This window comes from Camelus ferus, chromosome 14 (genome assembly GCF_009834535.1).
Source record: "Camelus ferus isolate YT-003-E chromosome 14, BCGSAC_Cfer_1.0, whole genome shotgun sequence".
NCBI lineage: Eukaryota > Metazoa > Chordata > Mammalia > Artiodactyla > Camelidae > Camelus > Camelus ferus.
In genome coordinates, this window is record NC_045709.1 from 37,965,750 (window position 1) to 37,989,542 (window position 23,793).

General features: G+C 38.6%; 1 protein-coding gene and 1 long non-coding RNA gene across 2 annotated transcripts in view; both read right to left on the minus strand.

Moving 5' to 3' along the window:
- Positions 1-23,793, minus strand: part of GPC6 (glypican 6) — a 971,667-nt gene that overhangs the window by 156,108 nt on the left and 791,766 nt on the right. The window lies entirely within an intron of this gene.
- On the minus strand, positions 397-8,070 carry LOC116668670. Its single transcript, XR_004325901.1, has 3 exons — positions 7,911-8,070; positions 5,497-5,498; positions 397-406 (listed from the first exon to the last, which is right to left on the minus strand). It is a non-coding gene; the product is annotated as an uncharacterized LOC116668670 (long non-coding RNA).

Below are 23,793 nucleotides of genomic sequence, written 5' to 3' on the forward strand. Positions count from 1 at the left end.
TAGGCCCCCAGTAGCCTGTATAGCAATTTTGTGCAATTTAGAATAAATTCTGGCCCCCATGGTATATATTCCAGAGATCAGAATGCGACTTGGGTTTGAGGCCCGCTGGCCCTTTTGGCTTGTCACCTTAATTTAATTTAAACTAGGCAATGGCCATTATGCTGTACACCAGAAACTGACACATTGTAACTGACTGTACTTCAATTTTTAAAAAATGGTTACGGTGGGGGAAAGAGGGTGGGATGACACAAATTGGGAATTTGAGATTTGCAAATATTAACTACTATATATAAAACAGACAAAAAAACCAAATTTCTTATGTATAGCAAGACACATTCAATATCTTACAGTAATGTATAATGAAAAAGAACATGAAAAGGAATATATGTATGACTGAAACATTATGCTTTACGTCAGAAATTGACACACTGTAACTGATTATACTTCAATAAAAATAAATAAATAAATGAATAAATAAATAAATAAACTAGGCAATAGCATATTTGCTTCTAATTCCTTTTAACATTATTTTCCTTCATGTGAAGTAAGGATTACACATGCTAATAATCGTCTTTTTACTGCCTTCAAAATCATTGATTTTTTTTTTTTAATTAGAAAGCTTTATACAGTACTTTTCTGTTTGCAAAGACTTCTCACAAAAGGGTAATAATTATAATTATGCTTAACTGACAAAGTAGATGTGACCATCGTTGAGATAATGTATGCAAATAATACTCTGTTAACTACAAAATCCTCCACACGGCAACTCATTAGTATCTCCTCTGATTATAATCTTTGGAGGTAGACAGGTAAATAATCCCACCATTTTACAGATGGGGAAGTTGTGTTTTTAAGAGGTAGAGTGACTTGCCCAGAACACTTAGAGTGTCATAAAGCCAGGCTTCGGCCCATGCCTTTAAATTTCAGTTCAATTTCATCTTTCATTGTACCACATGGGCTGGAGAAAAGCTATTTTTTTGTTTTAGCAAATAAGCGGGTCTAGGAGTCATGGATGGTACAATCCTTTAGGCTTTCAGGACTGTTTGCGATGTTGAAGATACCGTCTTAGCTGACTTACGTCTTATTTTTCTCAATGGAGAAATTTGCAAGGAAAATGATCTCCTTCAGAGAAAGGGCTAAACTCCAGAAGGTTCATGGTGTGGCTAAGAAACCATCACTCAGATGTTTCTCTAGACCAAAGAGTGAACTCCAAACTGGATGAGGACGCTTCCAAGAGCACTTCTGTTAGCCCCCAGACTTTGCATCTTCATTTCAGAATCTGACGCTCATGAAGTACAAATTATTTATGTATATAAACTTGCTCTAAGCTAAATCAATTTAAATAAATATTTTATGAGTTTGCTTTACTGTGTGCTGTGTTGTTTCTTCTTCATAATGATGGTGGAAATCTATTGGTTCTAAGCAAAAATACAGACCCCTGGAATGGCGTCATGTTTGAATGAGTAGTGGTGGTTGTGGAGAGGAAGCACATCTCTCGGCAATTTGAACCCAAATGAAAAACAAAGGTGTGTCACACAGAAGAAGACATTATTATTTCACAGAATGTGTGAGCATCAGGGGTTGGGCAGTGTAAGAACCTGGACACAGGAAACACAAATACAGTTGATTCTTGTTATTTGTGGTAGTTATGGTCTTTAAGGTCATTGAGACTGAATTAATGAATATTGAACAATGCATCGGTCTCAGGGGAACGCAGCATTTGGTTCCTGTGAGCCTCTGGTCAACCAATCAATACACTAGCCTTTTTACATATGTGTGTTCTGTTTAAAGACACATATATATTTCATTACCATTGGATTCAAGGCCAATAACACTATAACTCATGCCTAAAGGAAGTTATTCTAACACAGGCATTTTGTCTCTAAGACACATCATAGCCTACACTTAGGAATACTAGACAGCACTTCAGCCCTAAGCTTGGGCACCATTTCAAGCAGTGACATGACCAAAGAAAAACACAAAAATATGAAAAATGTGGCACTATGCAGACTGTCCATAGTATGAGCTGAAACAAGAGGGCAGAAGGTTGCCTTGTTGGACCTCCGTTAGGTAACTCAAATTTTTGCCACTCTGCACGTGCCTGCAAATGACTGCAAAGATCTGTGAGTACTGGTTTTGAGGTTACAAATAAACCTCACTGAGCAGGTAAATTCATGAATACAGTAGTCCCCGCTCCTCTGAGGGGAATACATTCCAAGACCTCCAGTGGATGCTTGAAACATCAGATAGTTCTGAACCCTACATATACCATGTTTTTTTCCAATACATAGATACTTAACGATAAAGTCTAATTTATAAACTAGGCACAGTAAGAGTATCTGAACTTCCAGCATCCCTGTGCTTGCACTTTGGGGCCATGATTAAGTACAATAAGGACGCCTTGAACACAAGCCCCTTGATACCACTGATAACCCAGACGGCTACTAAGTAACAGGACGCATTGACAGAGCACTGGGCTGGACTGCACTGGACAACAGGAGGGATGCACTGGACAGAGTGATTCACGTGCTGAGAGGGACGGCAGGGCATTTCATCCTGCTGCTCAGAATGAGTATGCAATGGAAAACGTATCAGTTGTTCATTTCTGGAATTTTCCATTTAATATTTTTGGATGGCAGTTGACTACAGGTAACTGAAACCATGGGTAAGGAAGCAGAGACTACTGTGTGAAATTTGTGAATAATGAGGATCAACTGTAGCAGGGTTTGAAGTCTGGCTCTACAACCTCTTAGCTTGGCCAACCTACCCAAGCTTTATGAGCCTTAGTTTTCTCATGTATAAAATACTGATGATACAAATTGTTTTGTAGGGTAGTGGAGAATTATGTGATAATAGGTGCAAGGCACACGGTACAGAGTAGAATTTTAATATATTATAGCTGCATATTATCATCATGGAGCTATGGAGGGAAAAGAAAACATCTTCGCAGGATAAAAAAAAAAAAAAAGGATAGATGGTGCCAGAAAAACATGGTCAAATCCAAGTTCCATCACTTAGTAGCTTGTAAGACCTTGAATAAGTTATCTTTCATGAGACTCAACTTTCCGCTCCATAAAATGGGCACAATAATACCAAACTCACAGTAAAGTCAATGTGTGTGACCGTGTACTATAATTAGAAAAGCAAGTGTCCTGACGTACAATGACCTCAAGAAAAATCAGTTTCATTTTCTGTATCCCCATATTATTTTATTATGAAGTAAAATTTTTACCCAATTGACGTGGGTAGTTATGATTTTTAAATGAAAGGGAATAGCCTTTAGACTTGTTTGATGGTTACATAATATTACATGAAATAAAGACTCAAAGGTAGTCAGGAATTTATGGGCACACATATGTACACCACCATCTTCTTCCCCTTCATGTAAAGAGAAAAAGAAAGAAAGAAAGAGAGAGAGAGAGAGAGAGAAGGAAGGAAAGAAAGAAAGAAAGAAAGAAAGAAAGAAAGAAAGAAGGAAAGAAGAAGGAAGAAGAAGAAGAAAGAAGGAAGGAAGGAAGGAAGGAAGGAAGGAAGGAAGGAAGAAGGAAGGAAGGAAGGAAGGAAGGAAGGAAGGAAGGAAGGAAGGAAGGAAGGAAATTAACATAACTTTTTAGTAATTTTTTAAAAGTAGAATTTGGACATTACAATGTAAAAGAGAAAAAGAGAATATGATTATTATTCTTTAAAACTTTCCCAAATTTACTTCTTTTTAAGGGTTTCCTAGTGTATTTGGTGAGGGACAGTTGACTGATTAGAAAGACTATCTTGGAATTGGATAGATGAGGGTGCTTAAACCTGGGTGAAGCAGAGGTCAACGACAATGACTAAGATGGTGAGGCACAGCTGAGATGGCGCCAAGGTCAGAATGGAGCTGAGAATAGGTGGAGAACAGATTACTGATAAATTATTTTTAAGATGAATTAAGACATAGCAGGAGAATGAAGAAACATGAAAATGAAGGACTGCTAGAAAATGTCCTATTTGAAACTTTCTTCTATTAGATATTTCTCGATTTTAATTCCTAGTCTAGTTAAGTAATATCCATTGAATACGCAGATCCAGGCACAGGTAAGATTCATCTGGAATATCCCTGTCTGTCCGTTAGACATTCCTGGAAGGGTCTGACCAGAGGCCTGTACTCTCAATCTGAGGATCATCCTGATCTTGTGACAATGACCCCAGCAAAGAAGAGTAAAGAATGAAAGCCTACTGGGGCTGCCTGAAAAGTAAAACCAACTTAAAGTAGTCACCAGACTCTCATTCCCTAGTGGGTCTCTAGTGACATGTTCATTAGAGATAAAGGTAAGAAAATGCTTCTATAGTCTATTTCATGGACCTTTGCTCCATACAGGGTATAATCTAGAATTTCCCCTGCACACTTGCAGGTTAGAAATCTGGGCTTATACAACTCCAAACTCCTACAACATGGATAGACCAGACCACCTTTTATCACTCAACATATTTTGAAAAGAGCACTGATCTAAAATCTGAATGAGGCTCTGATTTATATGGACAATGACAAGTCTACAAGAACTTACTTGTTCATCAATGTTCGTGAGTATAGCTGAGACCTAAAATCCCCATTTTGTTTGTGAAAGATTGACTAGAATTGGGCAGAAAAGCAAGCTTGAGAAAACAAACAACAAACCGCATCACTAGATAAAGAAAACACGTGGCCAAGAACTAGAAAGTTCTCAACTTCAATTCTGATTGCTTCTGATTGAATAGATTGTGCTGTTACTTCCAAATAAAAATTAATGATATTCAATGGCTGCTTGAATAATGCAAATGAACAAGTTTTTAATCATACCCTTGACTATTACCCAGTTTAAACGTATGCCTTCAAGCTTTATTTTAGAAACTTTGCTCTTGTTAATCACCATATCTTGTTAAGATCTGTTAGTCTCTGTCAAAAACCTTCATTTTTTTCCAGAAAAATAAACTGAAAATTTAATAATCAGCTTTGCATATTTTTTCAGTGATTGCAAACAGGAGTCCAGAGTAGAACATATGGGATTCACACATGATCCTGTCATATAAAATTAGTTTAAAAGTAAAACTGAAATGTGATCACTCTGCTGTAGGTACATGTGAGCATGCTAACCATTAATCTCAGATAATGCCTTTCACATTTCAGGTTCTAACCATTGTTAAGTGATTTTTGATTTACATGTCAGTTTCCATGAAAAATAACTTGGCTCGGAGATATTTTTGTTCCCTCGTGGTTTCAAGAAGGTAAATTTTGGTAATTTTAGTTAGGGCAGTTTTATTAGTTTTATTGGCTTATTCGTTCCATTAGAAGACTGACATATCGCTTATTTTAAAATGATTACTTGACTTCCGGGAAAATATTCAGGAATTAATCCTTGTATAAAGTCAAGAACACTTAAGTGGTGAATATTATATGATCCCACACACCAGGTCAAGTCGTTCAGCTATTTATGGATATAAGTCTTCTTAAAACAAGACATTTCCATCAGGCTTCCACAGAGAAACTCCTATGGAATGGTGGTCACCAGATAATACTTGTTTTAGGAGAAATTTTAGGTTAAAGTCATTTTGTCCTTGTATGATACAAAACTTTGAATCCTAACCACTCATATAAATTTGCCTGTTAAGAGTCTGTTACGGGCTAAACTGGGTCCCATCCCCTCTCTCCCAATTCATATGTTGAAATCCTGACCTCCAGAATCTTGAAATGTGACCTTATTTTGGAAATAGAGTGGTTGTAGATGCACTTGGTTAAGATGAGGTCACGCTGGAGGAGGGTGGTCCCGCAATCCAGTATGACTGGTGTCCTTATAAACGGGAGATTTGGATAGAGACACGTGTACAGGACATGACCACGTAAAGACAGGGTCTATGCTGTCAAAAGCCAAGGAGCTACTAGAAGCCGAGACCGAGGCTTGGCACAGATTTTCCCTAGCATCTTCAGAAATATCAGAACCCTGCCGACGCCTTATCTGGGACCTCCAGCCTCCAGAACTGTGAGAGAACAAATTTCTGTTGTTTAAATTGTTTCAGCCTTTCTCGGGTAGTAGCACTTCATTACAGCAGACCTAGCAAACGAATACAGAGTCTCTCCTTTGCTATCTGTACCAATACTGAAGGGGGTTGGTCTTCAATGAACAGGGACCTAATTTCAAATCTTAAACTTCTTCAAAAGAATACTAACCCTTCCCCTTCAGATCTGGTCTCTAAATCCACGTCTCTCACTCTACCAAGTAATAAAGAAGATCTGAACAAGCTGGACTTTTAGAGACGGAGGGTGATGGTCTTTGTAGAGTTTGGAATGAAAAGGAGTTGAAATATAGAACGTGCCAATGTTTCTTTGACTCTGTCCAGGGAGGAGAGGGTGCTCTGAGACTAGTTCTGAGGCCTCCATTCTTCATCTTCAGAATGGTGCAGGGAATTCATCTGACTGTCAGCGTGATGGAACACTCTCCCTCTCTCGGCTCTGACTCATCAGTAATAGGTCTAACTGTTCAGAACGCCAGTGTGTCCTCCATTTACCCAGGCATACTTCGGGGATATTGCGGGCTTGGTTCTGACCTTTGCAATAAAGTGACTATCACGATAAAGAGAGACGTGAATTGTTTAGATTTCCAGAGCGTATAAAAGTTATGCTTACCTATTAAGTGTGCAATAGCATGATGTTTAAAAAAAAAAACAATGTATACGCCTTAATTAAAAGATACTTATTGCACCAGAGCAAGTGGGAGACCTAACAGCAGGACAGCCAGACAGACACCTGCCTCCTGCTCCTCCTCTTGGTCAGTCTGACCGTGGCTCTGTTTTCCCGCACCAGGCAAGACAGCTGGCAGATCTTCAGACCCAGGAAACAGCTGGAGCTGCAGCTGGCTTGACACCCATGTTCCAGAGGCCAAGGAGATGAGGTACCCACTTCCCATCTACACGTTCTCCTGCGGCTGCTGTCATCAATCAAAGTGTGGGATGTGCTGCAAAACATCAATTCTCCCTGCCCTGCACCCAGCCCCCCAGCCCTTCCTTATTTGCTCCTGCTGCCTCCAACACTCGGTGAATGGTCCTGGAATAAAAAAATAGATACTTTATTGCTATAAGAGAGTAAGTATTATCTCAGCCTTCAGCAAGCTATAATTTTTTTTGGTGGTGGAGGGTCTTGCCTCCATGTTGATGGCTGCTGACTGACCAGGGTGGTGGTTGCTGAAGTTTGGGGTGGCTGCGGAAATTTCTTAAAATAAGACAACAATGAAGTTTGCTGCATCGGTTGCTTCTTCCTTTCCCCAACGATTTCTCTATAGCTTGAAATGCTGTTTGATAGCATTTTACCCAGAGTAGATCATCTTTAAAAACTGGAGTTAATCCTCTCAAGCACTGACATTGCTTTAGCAACTAAGTTTATGTAATACCCTAAATCCTCTGGTGTCATTTCAACAGTCTTCACAGCATCTTCTCCAGGAGTAAATGCCATCTCCAGAAACCACTTTCTTTGCTCATCCATAACAAGCAGCTTCTCATCCACAAATTTTGATCATGAGACTGTAGCCATTCAATCACATCTTCAGGCTCCAGTTCTATTTCTAGTTCTTTTGCTATTTCCATCACATCTGCAGTTGCTTCCTCCCTTGAAGTCCTGAGGCTCTGAGAGTTATCCATGAGAACTGGAATCAATTCTCCCAAACTTCTGTTAATGTTGATATTTTGATCTCTTTCCATGGATCATGAATGCTCTTAACGGCATCCAGAATGGTGGATCCTTTCAATAAGATTTTCAATTAAATTTGCCCAGATCCATCAGAGGAATCACTATCTATGCCAGCTATAGCCTTATGAAATGTATTTCTTAAATAATAAGACTTGAAAGTCTAAATTACTTCTTGATTCATGGGCTGCAGAATGGATGTCGTGCTAGCAGGCATGAAAATAACATTGTACATCTCCATCTGAGCTCTTGGCTGACCAGGTGCATTGTCAGTGAGCAGTAATATTTTGAAAAGAATCTGTTTTTCAGAGGAAGAGGTCTTGACAGTGAGCTTAAATTATTCAGTAAACCATGTTGTAAACAGATGTACTGTCACTCAGGCTTTGTTTTTCCATTTAAAGAGCACAGGCAGAGTTAGCATAATTCTTAAGGGCCTGAGAATTTTCAGAATAATAAATGAGCACTGGCTTCTACTTAAAGTCACCAGCTTCCTTATCCCCTAACAAGAGAGTCAGCCTGTCCTTTGAAGCTTTGAAGCCAGGCATTGGCTTCTCCTCTAGAGCTATGAAATTCTTAGACGGCACTTTTATTTCCCCAGTAGAAGGCTGTTTCGTCTCCACAGGAAGTCTTTTATTTGGTGTAGCGCCTTTATTAGCGATCTGAGCTAGATCTTCTGGAGAACTTCCTGCAGCTTCTACATCAGGATTTGCTGCCTCACCACACTTTCATGTTAAGGAGATGGCTTCTTTCCTTAAATCTTATGAACCAATCCCCTGCTGGCTTCAAACTTTTCTTCTGCAGCTTCCTCATCTCTCTCAGCCTTCATAAAATTAAAGAGAGCTAGTTTAGGGTCTTACTCTGGATTAGGCTTTGGCTTAAGGGCATGTGGTGGCTGCCTTGATCTCTCCAGACCACTAAAGCTGCTCCATAGCAGTGATAAGGCTGTGTTCCTTTCTTATCATCCGTGTGTTCCCTGGAGTGGCACTTCTACTTTCCTTCAAGAACTTTTCCTTTGCACCCACAGCTTGACGAACAGTTTGGCAAGAGGCCTAGCCTTCAGCCTGTCTCAGCTTTCAACACGCCTTCCTCACTGGGCTTAATCACTTCTAGCTTTTGATTATGAGAGATACGAGACTCTTGCACTTGAACACTTAGAGGCCATTGTAGGACCATTAATTGGTCTACTTCCAATACTGTCGTGTCCCAGGGACTAGGGATGCCCAAAGAGAGGGAGAAAGATGGGAGAGACGGCTGGTCAGTGGAGCGGTCGATACACAAACAACATTTATCAATTAAGTTAGCTGTCTTATATGGGCACGGTTCGTAACTCTACAAAACAATTTCAATAGTGACATCAAAGATCACTGATCAGAGGTCATCATAACAAATACAATAAGGCAAAAGTTTGAAATACTGTGAGAATGACCAAAAGGTGACACAGAGACAGGAACTGAGCAACTGCTGTTGGAAAAATGGTGCTGATAGACTTGCTGGATGCAGGGTTGTCCCAAACCTTCAATTTGTAAAAAACAAAACAAAACAAAACAAAACACAATAGCTGAGAAGAATGAATTAAAGCAAAATAAAATGAGGTATGCCTGTGTTAGAAGTTATATTCTCAGATCTAGTATTTCAGATAAAGGCAGTGTCTGTGATTTCAGCTAATGCAAAGAGATTCATGGGGACTGGTACAGACTGAACGTTTGTCCCCTCAAAATTCATATGTTGAAATCCTAACCTCCAGGGTGATGGTATTAGGAGGTAAGGACTCTGGGAGGTGATGAGGTGATGGAGCAGAGTCCTCATGAACGGGGTTAGTGCCCTGACCAGTGAGCTCTCTGTCTAGACCCTTCCAACATCAAGGACGCAACAGAAGACAGTCACTGAGGAGGCAGGAGAGGGGCTCTCACCAGACACCGAATCTGCCGCTACCTTGACCTCGGACTCCCCAGCCTCCCAGAACACATTTCTGCTGTCTGTGGTATTATGTTATAGCAGCTGAACTGATTCCTAGTCAGGCGGGAACCCATACCTTTCTCAACTTGCCAAACACAGCATGTGGGGAAGAGTTACGTCATCAAGAGTCCCGAGTGGCTGGTCCAGGGGCTGCTTCACTGTTCCTGCTACCCTTGCAGGGGAGACAGAGGAGGGAACTAGCACTGAGTACACAACGTGTGCCCGGGCCCCGGACAGGCCCTGGCGAGTTGCTAAGTCCTTTACAGCAATCCTGCGAGTAAGTTCAATCTCTTTTTTACAAATAAGGAAACAGTGGCTTAAGTTCAGATAACCAATAAATATCATTACTAGTTTTCTAAAGCCCAAGCTTTTAGTCTTTCTTTTTTCAAATTAAAATTTTTTTAATTGAAATATAGTCAGTTGCAATGTGTCAATTTCTGGTGCACAGCACAATGTCCCAGTCATGCATCTATATACATATACTCATTTTCATTTTCTTTCTCATCAAAGGCCATCACAAGATATTGAATACAGCTTCCTGGGTTATACAGAAGAAACGTGTCCCCCATCTGTTTTTATGTGTAGTGGTTAACATGTACAAATCTCAAACTCCCAAATTTATCCCTTCCCATCCTGCTTTCCCTGGCAACCACAAGATTGTTCACTATATCTGCGAGTCTGTGTCACTCTTTCTTTAACGTCAATATTTCTGCTTAAAAGCAGTAGACTATTACACGGCACGCTATTATTATTACTATTATCTCCATTGTTATTCTATTGCCCCTAAATGTATTAGTGTGGCGAAGCCAAAATTCAAGTGCACAGTATGGTGCTTTTGATCCACGACAGCGTATGTGAACTGATCCAGGCTATGGGGTTGCTTATCTTCAAAACCATTTGTTTATGATCACATATTTTATAAATTAAGAATTTAAAAAATAGTACAAAGCAGTGTTTCTCCCAGTGTTTTCCAGAATGACCACCGCATCAGAATAAGCTGGGCTGCTTATAAAAAATACAAAGTCCAGAATTCTACCCTAGACCTGCTGAACAGGAACGGGCAGGGGACGCCACAGAATCTGAATTTTTAAAGAGTACCCCCAGGTGATTTTTATGCAAATTAAAGTTTGAGAGCCACTGCTGTAAAGGTTGGGGAACCAAAGGTCTCTCAGGAAAATTCTTTGCCTCTGGCACATTGAGTTTCTAAATGTAGAACTTATGCCAGGCTCCTGTGGTTACCAAGGGCAGTAGCAGGTGCAGAAGCCTGGGGATATGGGGAGGGGTCACAAAAAGGACACAACTTCTGCAAGGCTCACATCAGAGAGGAAGAGTTGCAAACTTTGTACAAAACAGTTTAACAAGCATATCCGAGCTCATCTTAGAGGTGAAAGCTGTGGCTGTGGAATAAGGGGGTGCACTGGGATTCTAAACGTCTTTGTCAAAGAAAATGTTGTCCTGATCGCCCCCAAACAGGTTCTGTCGTCTATCTCTTCCATCTCATCAAAGATTCAGCCTCAAGCAGTTGCTTCTCTATCATTTATCCAAGGTGGGCATCGGGCACGATGTGAATAGTGTGATTTTGATTTGTACGCAGTTCAGGAGCAGAACCAAACAACTCATCTTTTAAATTATCCACCAGCTCTGCTGTCTAGTTTAAAATGCTTGACTCCTTCTGTTCTTACAGCAGGAAAAGAGCGCTGGTCGTCTGAAGGATTGCTTGATCTTATAAAGCAATTCAGTTCACTGGAGTCCCACTTGGACAGCGTTTTGGGATTCTCAACAGCCCAAAATAAGAGCACTTTATGTGTCCTCTACGAGAATTTAAACCCAAATCAAAATTCAATATAGAGCCATTACCACATGCTTGTGTTCAAATTTCAGAGTGAGAAAGAAATGCCATCCCAGATTTAAGTACCAACCGCTGATGAGTGCTTGTATTTGTCAAGTGCTGTTGCACCTGGTGCTGGCAAACATCGCCTCTGCTCTTCACATCATCTCTATGATGGTTTAACTATGCCCATTGTACAGATGAGAAAATGGAGGCCCTGAGAACTTATGCAATTTGCCCTGGGTTATACAGTGAGATGCTGGCAGGGCTAGGATTAGGACCAGCATCTGTGTGATGCCAATGGCTGTGCTTGTAACCTCCTGTTTTGCGCCTCCTTCTTTTTTATATGACACAGGATATAAACATAGTTTGCTGTGCTGGAGGGGATGATAGCAGTTTTGTATGGTTACACCTTGAATTCTTCTATCGAATGCAGTGTTCAGCATCCTTGACCAATGATGGGACAGAACAACTAAGAAGGCTATAGAATATCTTGTAACCCAACTGTCACTGTGGCTATGGGGACGGATGTAGCCCTGGATTCACAGTGGGTTACAATTCGCACACAGAGTCTTCATTCATTATGGTCTTTTTACTTCTTTCTCTATCCCACTGTTTTCAAATGGGGATAAAGAGATTATGTTCACAAAGGAAGGCACATCTGACATTTTTATTTCCGTACAAATATGCCTGAAGTCATTCATTTAAACTTCAGAAACAGTTTTGGACATTCGGAAAATAAGAATATCTCTATGTTTACAAAATGTCGATGTAGATTAGACTAAGATAGATGCCAAAGAATATCTCTATTAGTTATCCTGTTTCATCTTCATGCAAGGATGCTGAAGGCAGGATTTGATGGAACATTTCAAGCTCAAGACATGAATTTACAAAAGCTGATAATGGTAGCTCCTCTTCTGTGAGGGATGGTATTAATATTCATCGTTTGTAATGTGCATAGGGGTATTGCAGGGTACAAACTGAAATCTCCGTTCCATAGATAAGCAAACTGAGGCTCAGAGAGTTTAAGTAGTTTGACCAAACTGGATCGAGACCCATGTTTCCTGACCTTAAACCCAGTCTCTTTGGCTTCCCTGTAAGCATGAGTTTCCTGGAGAAGAGAGAGCCTGGCTTACTGTAAAGTGAATCACAATTATAATAAGAGAAGATCTTAAACAGTTTAGCTTTTCTCTATGCTAAAGTTTATGCCTATTTGGGCTAGGGTGGAGTAAAGGCTGATCCTACCACATTTACGGACTGAGGCTTTTAAAAGTGGGTTTCAGGGTTCTGAATAAGCCAGCTCTGGAGACGGGCCTGGGGAAGAGATGGCGTGGAGGAGGAGAAGTCAACTTCCAAGGGCCAGATGGTTCTGCCTCTGAGAACAGAGGGGCCCAAACACCTCTTGGAACTGTGTCACCTTTCCTGTGTGTCACATTTAACCTCAGAATGACATTCTCTTGTCATTCTGATTTACTTAAAGTTAGGGCGAGTGACTGAGAATTGGTAAGAATGCTGTTGACTTTTCAAAAATTCATCATAAAACCTTGATATTTGTATAGTGCTTTGCAATATACACGGTACTTTCTTGTGTGTACTTCGCGGTGTAATAAAACACAGGCAAACAAGCAAGAAACCCCAACAAGACTAGAAGTTCATGACTTAAATTCAAGTCATGTTCTTTCTTAGTTTCCTCCTGTGTAGATGGGGATAAAAAAAATAATAACCTGACCACAGTGGTGGTAATTGCATATTGTCACATGATAGCTTAGGAGAATTCTAGACTTGAACAGAGAAGAACAAAAGACCCTTTAGCTGGTTTAGAGAGAAATGGGTAAAACAATCATTTAAAAAAGTGTTAAGGTGTGTTTGGAAGAGATTGACACTTTCATTCTTGTTATAAATTCACATCTGACATGCCTGTCTTTTTTGACAAAGAATAGGAATTAATATTAAAAGTTCACTTTAAAAATATATTTGAAATACACAGTATCACAACAGTGTGATAAAACCTTTTGGATTACTATGGAAATATCGATGATTATTTTTAAACCTTACTATTAATGAAGTTAAACCTGCCCCCTTTGCTTTTCACATTTTCCTGGTTCATTTATCTAGGTTTAAAAGCAAAATAAAAAGAAAATTTGTACATAGAAATATAATATAAAACAAAATAGGTGTATATTTGTTTATTAAGAGATGTTTTTCCATAAAAAAAGGGACTAAATTTCTTAAGACTAGATTCTCCTTCCAGTAAAATCAAATGTTAACAAACTTGAGGGCAGTTTTGTAACCCCAAAGCCCTGTAGTTCTCACTGGAGGCTCGGATCCCTCCATAGAAATACGTCGGAACAAGACATCTGGTTTGCAACGTGTCAACTTAAGCCTTATGCTAAACTGACAATGCTATTATGCCGTTATTCAAGTTATAAGGTCACTGAACACCAAGCAACGCTGTTTTCCCATTTTATTTTCATTTACTCCACGTAGTTGTCAAACCTTTATAAAGCATCTAGGAAAAAATGTAAGAAAATCATTATTTTAAGAAAAGAGTGCCTGCCTACAAATATATGAATTGGGAAACCCTTACCAGACAAAGCCCACGACAAAATCATATTCTAGAACTCATGGAAGCCACTGATTGTAGAAGCAGTTGATAATCGTGAGAGAATTCTGAGCCTTTCATTTTCACAAGGAAAAAAAACGCAGCTAGTTAGGTGCTGGCGAGTATAAACGAATTTTATCATCCTGAAACACCATGCGAATCCACCACACTAGCTGGCTTACTCTGCATGATAATTTCTACTTCGTAAATTCATTACTGAAAGAGACATGAGGAGGACAGAATTTACTCTGTGCATGCGTGCTTGCACACGCGTGTAAGTGTGTGAGTGTGTGTATGTGTGTATCAGAGTCAAAGATGAAGCAATATTTGACATATATTCTTTTCTGTTTGAAATTCTTAACACAAGAGACCAGACTGGGAAAAAAACCCCAGCATCCCAATTCTCTTCTTTTTTCTTTAAGTGCAATATCACACCTTAAATTGTGTCTTTGCCACAAGTGCTGAAAACAGTTTAATTAAATGTATCTATTTCAATAAATTCCTTGGGCAAACAGACTACCACGGGGGCACATAAAAAATGTGAGCATTAATTGCATTTGAGATTAGCCCGATCGAATTAAATTCTCACACTTTGGTGCCCTTTGTTGTTAAACCATAAATAGTGGGTGTTTATACATCCACCTACTGATACAGTTACTATAAAACAGTCCTTCCATCAGTGTGAGAAGGTTCAAGCTGGAAAACAAAATCTCCATTCTTAGTTAATAGTAGTAGAAACTTCTTGAAAATTACCCAAAAGGAACATTGGTGGTCTATTATACTACGAACAGCGCTTTGGGGGAAAACAGCTAGATTCTTTGTCTTCCTAATAAAAAAATCTTTAGTTAACTCCAGTTTAAAATAAGTTTTCTAATATACAATATCCAAAAAAAGATAAAACTGAAGTACCTAATAAAAAATCCAATTTGTTGATAGATTAATTAAATTCCCTACCTACCCAACCCTGACTGAATCTGTCCCAAGGGGGTAAAATTGAAAGATGAGTTTGCTAATTAATGGTAATACAGTGAATGGCACAATTAGAACTCACAAAAGAGCCAACATCCCTTGGTGAGAGAGTCAGTACATTCGCCAAATACGCACCAGCTAGTTAGACTAGAACAACTGAAATTCTATGAAATGTGATTTGACAGTGATAATGCCTGAGGTAACCTCATATAGAAATGTAAATCAAATTTGAAATAACTATTATTTCAGGATTATCCTTAATCACAGTTTGATAACTTCAGTCCAAAACTCAAATCCTAAGAGACTGACAATACTTCTGGTTTTCCTGATTACAGGCACTTGTGTAATAAAAGAATACTTAACATATCACCCTAACCCCTATGATTTGAACAAAATAGATTTTCAGAAAAGAGATATGCTGTTATTATATTATCAGTTTTAAATGTTTAACAGGTAATGTTGACTGTATGTATTTACACTGCCAAACATGGCCACAATTCTTCCCTCTCTCTATTGTATTCCTTACAATGTGATTTGAAGCTTCTCTTATCCAAAAGTAAAGTGTGTTTCTTGACTTCTTCAGGCTGGGATGTTCTGTGACTTGCTTTATCTAATAGAACACAGTGGAGGTGATGTCATTCAGCTCCCACAGAGACAAATCATTCCAGCAATGGCCATTCTAGACCAGTCAGCTTCTGCCAACCCAAAAGCTGACCCAAGGAACAGGAGTGAACCCACTGGAGACCAAAAGAACCACCCAGATGACCCTCGACCAAATAGATGAGCTAAAAAAAAAAAAAAGAAAAATTAAAAAAATAAATGGCTAGTTTATGGTGAGTTTTTTATTAAGCCATTTAAATTGGGATAATTTGTTATGCAGCAAAAGCTAACTGTTGCAAATTTGCACAGAACAATTAGTTTTCTTTAACCGTTTATAAGACATTGCTCATACGGCCCAGTTTAGAATAGTCACAGATAACAATGATTATTATTTTTAATGGCCTTAGACACTTTATGTCTTTTCAGATACAGAAAAACCTTTTCCAAGTTAGATGGAGAAAGACAAGTTAAAAGCACCGGCTCAAATCCTGGCTCTAGCGCTTAGTCATGTTGATAGCGACTTAATAGTTGACATGCCTGTGCCTTGATTTCCTCATTTCTAAACTGAATGACAATGAAGGTGTCATAAAGTGTGTGTGAGGATTCACTGAGGTGATGAGATGATGTATTTCAAGCACTCAGTTCATTTTTCCTCAACATACATTAGTGTATTCTGATTAAAGGGCTTCTAAGCCAGTTACCTTGAAGGATAAAGCTGACATCATTGTATAAGGTAAGAGATCATGGGTGACAAGTGGCAGATTCATTTTAAATAGTTAAGTGCAAACAGAACTCTTATTTTTCCTTCTGCTCTTAGATAATTTTAAATGCCTAATGATTCCATATGTGCTACATGCACTCACTAATTTGTGCCCTTCAGCTAGTCCCTAAAACAGTAGGGAAATACAATTACTTCACGTAATTAACAACAATGATAATATTAGTATGTGGCAAGTATACAGCCTTATCCTGGGAACAAATCAGCTTCGAAGACACAGAGTGATGTTCCTAAGTTCACATATCAGTAAGCAGTTCAACAAAGTAAAGACTTTTAAGTACTCTTGACTTGGAGTTGATTGCTTTAGCTGTCAGAGACTACTTCCACCTCACAGGCCGAGTTTCTCATACATATTGATGAAAGAAAAGAAATCATGACTTGATGACTTGTTTGAAAGAAGGATTGAGATGTTAAAAAAAAGTAGGTTGATTGCTGATCCAGCTCTGTGTGGGACTAATAGGCCTATGATATTGAATGTCAGGTGGTTTTTTTTTTTTTTAAATAGGAAAATAAGTTCCCTACTATATCTAGTCACCAGGCAGAGCCCATTTTTCCAGGTTACAGAACTGGATATAAAAGAAGGTGCTAATAAGGTCCTCATTGATTTTGTAGACAATCAGAGATGTAGCTGGGGAAAATTTAACGGTCATTTCAAGGCATGGGTAATTAGCCCTTTGAACCGAGAGTTTGTGCACACCAGATAAGTGTAAAATATAAAAGCAGATTTATAAATCTCCCACCCATCCAATGCTGCACAGAATTACATGTCATATTATGCTAGACTCTTCTCCCCACTGTAAATTGCTCCCTGGAAATTGCATTGGCTTTTTCAGGAACTCTGCTTGTGTATAATAGGGCCATGAAGATGGCACATACTGAGCCTAAAGAACACTGGCTCCACAAGTTACTAATTCTTTTAACTTTGGACAAGACATTTAAGCTTCAAGCATTTAGCTCCCATATCTGTAAATTGGTGGTAATATCAATTGCTTTGTAGGATTATTAATGCCTGGGAGATTGCCTATGTTGGCAAAGGTTCTATCATTAACATGCTGAGCCTTTTCTAGCTAACGTATTTCCTCTAGATGACTCTTGTTACAGGATAACACTCCCCTGACTCTAAACATAAATACATTCCTTAAATAAACTTAATTTAGGATTACTTATTATAAATGTCAAAAATAACCCTCGCTTCTTTCAACAATGAGATGAAAGGTAAATGCATTTTTCCTTAAGTGTCTATATTATCATAAAATTTTTGACGGATTCAAGGTTGAAAGTCCTCAATCCATTATTTTTTATTTGCTTAATCTTAATTATCATATCCAATAAATATTCAGAATCCCTATCTTGGTATATGAATAAACTCTAACCAAAGATTTCTTTGTTGTGTTAGGCAACTGAAGAATTTTAGGCAACTCAGCAAGATTTCCAACCTTTCTAGGCTGTGCAAGAAAACCCAACTAAGACCATGTGCCAAATGATAAGTTTTTAATATACGTTCTGGGTAGAAAGGAAAGTTGATCATCAGTGTATTTTCAGCTACACTTATGTCACCACTGGTCTTGGCTGCTTCAGATACAGCACACACATACCAACCCAAAGTGGGTCCTTTGTAGAATGAAAAAAAAAAAAACCTGATTGTGAAGGTTTCTGATTTACACATGTAAACTCACTTATTCACCCAGAAGTTTCTGACTCAATGAATAAAACAGGACTAAGCTGTAAAACATTTTGAAGCTATAATCCAGGATTTGTTTTATGCCCTTTCCATTTGCAGTTGGAGATTTTCCACTTGTGTTAAGATAGTTAGACTTCAAGTACCAAATAAATAAAAGTTTATTCATAATGTTTTTATTTTCTTTTAAGTATGAAAGAGATCTCTGCATGATTTCACATGCAAATGTAAAGACGAAAACTTAGCTTTGTACTATTTGTGATCATAAAAAAATTCTACCCTCAGGGTGTTCAACTCTGTGTTTTAAACAAATTATAGTTTACTCTGACTTCTATCTACCTCTTGCCCTATTGTAATTTCATGTAATTTGACATACACTTTACCTTAAATTATCTAATTTTAGGTAGTATTTACCTAAATTATAGGTAGTGTTGAGGAACAGTTATTAAAAATGTTAAACCTTTTATCATAAAAAATTCTAAACATCTAGAGAAACAGAGCCAATAATGCAACGAACACCCACTTACAGACCACCCAGCTCCACTAATTATGTGCACTTTCATCATTAATTTTCCTAATACTGAATTTCATAAAATCTATGATATTCGGAAAGCCTTTGAGATTGGCTACAATGATATTTTCAGAACTGGTGATTCATGTTCATATTTCTGGAATTGTTTTGATTAAGAATGGAAAACAGAGCACTATTTTTCTTCCTTCCACTGTTTAAAACGAGATGAGACTGGCAGTGGATTTTTCTCATCAAGTTTTTTTTGTTTTTTTTTAATGGTGTGCTTCTGTAGGAGCATTAGAGTGTACTCTGGTTGCAGATCAATATGACACTGACTAAATATAGATTTACTTACCGGGTAGACTGAACGGAGCCATGTTGGACAAATGAGTAAATAATGTCTCTTTCAACAAGTTCATAATTATGTATTTATTACGTGAGCTCCTCCACAGCAGCTCCAGGGAACTGTAACAGACCCTGCTTATTCTAACAACCAAACCATACACTGTGGGCAGCCCTGAGACCAGAGCACAAAGCCCTGGAAGGAAAGAAACCAACATGAGTCATATTATTGCTTTTTCTTCCTTCTTGAGAAGGGAGATGAGAACAGATGAGATTAAGAAAAACACTGTCTGCAGAGACCAGGGAAACCTACAGAAATTCATTTATCTTGGGATATTTGACACATGTTATATCAAGGAGGAAGGGGAAATAAAATACTACACGTGTATTACAGGGACTTATACAATATATAAATTAAATATAAATTACATATATATATATATAACTGTTGTATGTTATATAGCAATTAAAATATCTAAAAATATTAAACAACTGAAAGTTGCTTCTTAATTGAAAAAAGAAAAAGAAACAGGAAAAAGGAAAAAAAGAAACCCCTGCATTTTGGTCTGTGTACTGCCATCACTCAGTGCTTTGTGAATATGGTCCTTCCTACAGAGAATTCTTTCCCACCTCTTTTCCACTTCGAATTTCTACTCATTTTTTTAAGATGTAGGTCAAATATCATCTCTTTTTGAAAGCTTTCCCTGACTAATCCTGGCAACTAGCCACCTCTCTTTCTGTTACTTGCAATAATAGCTAACATTTATTGAAAGTTTACTGATACATTAAGTACCAAACACGCCTTATCTGACTTAGTGGTCAAACAACCCTATAAAGCTGGGCACTTATTATACCCCATTTCAGAGATGAGGAAACGGAGGTTTAAAAAGGTGAAGTGACTTTCCTAATGTGGCACTTGGTAAAAATTTCTGTTAGAGCCCTTCTCAGAAATAACATTTACTTCATCAGGCTAGTGGGAAGATTTAAAATGCGTTTATGTTAAGATTTCTTTTCCTGTTAATCCCCAAAGTGACTAATTATTTCAAAATGTACCCAGGATTTTTAAATCAGGTATGATAAGACACAGGGATGGAGGAACAAACGTCATGAAGGATGAAGTTTATACTTACAGGTGTCTAGAATCAGGAGGCATGGCATATCATGCAGGGCCACACGGGGAGGCACCAGCATCATTCAGGAGGCAGAGGGGTGAGGGAAAACATGGCCAGAAGCTGTTACTGTGGCTTTTGTGGGAAGGAATGGGCAAGGCGAGGTAGGCATGCTGAGCAAGTTTAGTGTTGGGTAGTTTGAATGGTTTCAGCAGGCTCTGGGCTGTACAGGGATGCCTTTAACTGTTTGGTACCTGGCCATGGAATGACTTAGGGCAAGGGGAATACTGGCTTGGTGTGTGAGAGTGTGAGAAAGGAGGTGGCTGGGGGTCCGGGCCCTGGATTGGCTGGATTATATATGGAAGGCATGTTCACGGGCTAGTAGTTTACCATGCTTAGGAATTCGCTAGTCCTGGGAGGGGCCACCTCTCCAGGATTAACAAGGGCTCAAGATGTCAAAGCATAATAAAATGCAGACAATAAAAAATGGTTAACACACTGATCTTATTAGAAAACTCCAGGAGTGCTGCTGAAGATGACTGCTCAAACTTTGCTATCGGAATTTTGGCTGGAGGATTCTTTGTTCAACTCTCTGCCTTGAGTGTTCAGTAGCCTCTCTAGCCTCTACCTGCTAGATGCCAGAACGTCCTCCCTCTCCTCCAACACATAAATGTGACAACCAATAATATCTCCAGGCACTGCCAAATATCTCTGGGCCACAGTCAACCGGGGGGAGAGCCAGTGCTCCAGGTAGCTCATAGTTTAGCTTGGCCATGTTTTCACATAGCTCCTCTCATTTATGGATCTTGAAAGCCTTTTATCATTTATATTTGAAAAATCTTTAATGGCAGAGAAATGGTCTCATTTTCCCCGGTCTCAAAGAGGAAAATGAAGTCACAAAGCATAGAATGCTAAATGGCAAATTTAAGATGAGTCTTAGCAGATGCCATCTGAAAAAAAAAAAAAAATCATGAGCTCGTGGAATAAATTAAGAATTGGTCCAGTCAAAGAAGATGTGTATATACATACTGTATATGTATATATAGGTGATGGAATACTACTTAGCTATAAGAAAGAATAAAATAATGCCATTTGCAGCAACATGGATGGACCTGGAGATCGTCATTCTAAGTGAAGTAAGCCAGAAAGAGAAAGAAAAATACCATATGAGATCGCTTATGTGTGGAATGTAAAAAAAGACACAAGTGAACTTATTTACAAAACAGAAACAGACTCACAGACATAGAGAACAAACTTATGGTTACCAGGGGGAGAAGGGAGTGGGAAGGGATAAATTAGGAGTTTGAGATTTTCAAATACTAACTACTATATATAAAATAGATGAACAAGAAATTTCTTCTGTATAGCACGGGGAACTGTATTCATTATCTTGTGGTAACCTATAATGAATAAGAATATGAAAACATATATGTATGTTTATGTATGACTGAAACATCATGCGCTACACCAGAAATTGACACAGCATTCTAAACGGACTATAGTTCCATAAAAAAAGAATGCAAAGAAAACAGAGAAAAGAATTAGTCCAGGTGCATCTCTGCCTTGGAAGGCAGGACACAGACTTTCCCACGCTGCTCCAGCTGTGCTTTGGTGAGGACAGGAGGACAGTAAGCCTGGAAGCTTCTCTAGGTCTCCCCTGCCCCGCCTGCTAGGGGAGAGTTTACATGGCAAATGGGTAGCTTCGTCTTTTGTTTCTTATTTTCTTACATGAGATGGGCATCAAAGAAACAGACAAGCTCTAAGCTGACTAACATCCATACTGGATGCAAGAAGGAGGCAAGGCCCATCGTGAACATTCGAGATTTGCTGTCATAAGATGAACCAGATGTCCACAAGTATGAAAGCTCATGCCTGGGGATCTGAGCGCAACCTCAAGTCCTTTGATTTTTTTCAGTACTCCTGTTTGCTGGATTCTGATTAGCAGTGACCGAGAAACTATGCAGGTAAAGATAGAAAACCAAATGGAAGCCTGGAAGAGAAAGGCAAATGCAGACAAGGATCAAAGAGGCGCACATTCCTACAGGGACCAGATACTTTTAGCACACAATAAACTGTTTTCATATCACATTAACCTTGTCTTCAGATCATCCATGATAACGAAATATTTCATTCCTTTTTTTTTTTTTCAGGGAGAAGACTGTTACCACTGACCTAGAGTTGAGGAAATTGAATTTAAAATATGTCAAGGTCTTATTATTAAAGTTTTAATTTATATACCATTTGGATTCCTAGTTTATTAAGTCACGTTTTGCTTCATAAATTGAGAAAAGCATTTGCTAAAGAGATAAATGTTCATTAAAGAAATATGTGTTGAGTATATGCGTTGGGAATATAGTTCTGGAAAGGGCAGACTGGGTTCTCTAAGACTTGCTGGAGCTGATTTCCTAAAAGGGGAGGATGGAAAACTCGAACACAGTGGCAGACGTTCTAGCACCTTCTCCCCCAAGCTGTTCCTGTGGCTCAGCCGGCAAAAGTCACTAACACCATTGAATCAAATATCTGAATTTCATATTCACTTGAAAAATAAATTTCAGACCCAAGGCTTTTTATAAGTTCAGATCTGTCGGATGTGTTGTTTCGGTAACTATTGTGTGTGTTAAGTGATGTTTCACAGAGTCCTAACAGCAGGTAAATCTGAGCTAATTAGAATAGTGACTGAAGAAAGAAAATCTTTATTTTTATTACCAGTGATATACACTCACTTCAAAATGGATCAAGTATGTGGCATGGAGAGAAATGGCTTATTGATTTATGTGCATTGTTCTTACGCTTCTGTAGTCTTTATTTGGCCTACTAACGCCGTCCCACCCTAGAGCTCTAAAATTTAGAGGATGTATTTATTTCTCATCGTGTGGAATGCACATAATTCTTAGGGGAGGCCCTGATTCTCTGGAGGATTAGCTCCATTTTTATCCACATTTGTTTTTGATTTAAACTGAATAGCTACCCTTTTTGTTTACCAGCTTAAAGTATTTATGTATTACAGAAAGGTGGAATTTTGTATATAGAAGGATTTTCCCCAGATTTGCTGTTTGGTTCCTTTTTCTCTTTTTTCCTTTGTCACGTAAACCCATCTTTTTCTAGAAAAAGAAAAAAAAACAAAGCTATTATTTTCTTCGGTGTCTTAGTAAGTGTAACTTTATTGGCTACAACTTCAAAGTTATACGTGTAATTGCAGGATGCTGATAAACAGACACAGTAATTTTGCTGAGAACTTGGGTGAAAATGGCGGAGTGAATTCCTACTTTAATGTACCCCTCTCTGATTCCAAACAGAGCAGTGACAGAAAAACTATTTGAAAAGGGGGGAAAAGTCATAGAGATGAAGTGACACGAAATGTGAAAGAGTAGTTGTAAGATATGAAAGATGAATTGAGGGGCTCCAACACGTACTTGATAGACACAAAACCTAGAGAAGATAGCAGAGAAGACATTTTTGGAGAGGTAACAGAGACTTTTCCAGAAGTAAAGAAAAACATGAGTTCTGACACTGAACGAAGCTATGCTGTTACATCCCATCCTATCTAGCCTGTATAAAAATAATTCAGAAATGAGGCAGCCATATTCAAATGCCGTGTTGGGGGGAACGTCAACACAGGTTCAAAATTAATGGGTATTGTCTTTCAAGTGAAAAGCACTGTAATAAATGCACTACCTTAATATTTATTATGGTGGATCTAAGGACAAAGAAGATTAAATCTGACACATCATTTATT